Below are 907 nucleotides of genomic sequence, written 5' to 3'. Positions count from 1 at the left end.
ACTAATTAAATAATACTATTATTAATATATTAGAACTTATAATATATTAATAATCATAAGTGCCTTATTCTCTCATTTAGTCTATCCAAGTATTGCAATGTCATGCAACCCAAATGGACCATGCCGGGTCGGGTCAAGTACATACCAAATAAAGTTATGGACTTAGACACTATATCCAACAGTGACTTCATCTTGTAATATCATCACAATGTATATAATTGAAACAAGACAAAACCATCATCATACATATCAAAATACAACCAACATTGTTTACAATCAAGTATAGTATCATAAGTTACATGCCAAAATTTTTAATGTATGATGATAACAAAATTTAACAAATCCCACATGTTCTTGTTAACCATTCCGCTTAACGATTCCCTGAGAATACAAGTTATTTTAAAAACGTCAACATATACAATGTTGGTGAGTTCATAAGCATGTTCGAATGAAAAGTTTTTTATTGTTAATAAAACACAAGAAAATCTGATATTTTCTGAAAAATAGTTTGAACGTGATGTGTCAAAATCAAGTATTAATGCATGTGTGTTTTCTGTTTTTGGAATGTACAATAAAATGTAATCCATATGAAATCCTGCATTTTTTGTTGTAAGTAGAAAGTATTGTTTAGCCGTGTGTTTCCCAGAAAATCCTATATTTTCTGTTTATAAGGGTGATGTGGTCTAAACCCTAAGACCGAATATCAGTGTATGTATGTTATTGTATCAACAAGATTTTATAGGTGTTCCATAAAATTATGTTGGAGAGGATCTCTAGGTGAGCCATTTTAACCATACTTGATTATGATGAATTCGCCTGTCGTGGTGTTCTTAGGCGTCAGCTTGATTTACAGTAAGGTTTGTTACTGTAGACTGGCCTAGTCTAACTGTAGCGAACAACTCAGGTG

The sequence above is a fragment of the Lactuca virosa genome, chromosome 2, assembly GCF_052849685.1.
Source record: "Lactuca virosa cultivar CGN04683 chromosome 2, Lactuca_virosa_CGN04683_v6, whole genome shotgun sequence".
Taxonomy (NCBI): domain Eukaryota; kingdom Viridiplantae; phylum Streptophyta; class Magnoliopsida; order Asterales; family Asteraceae; genus Lactuca; species Lactuca virosa.
This window is presented reverse-complemented; position numbering follows the sequence as displayed.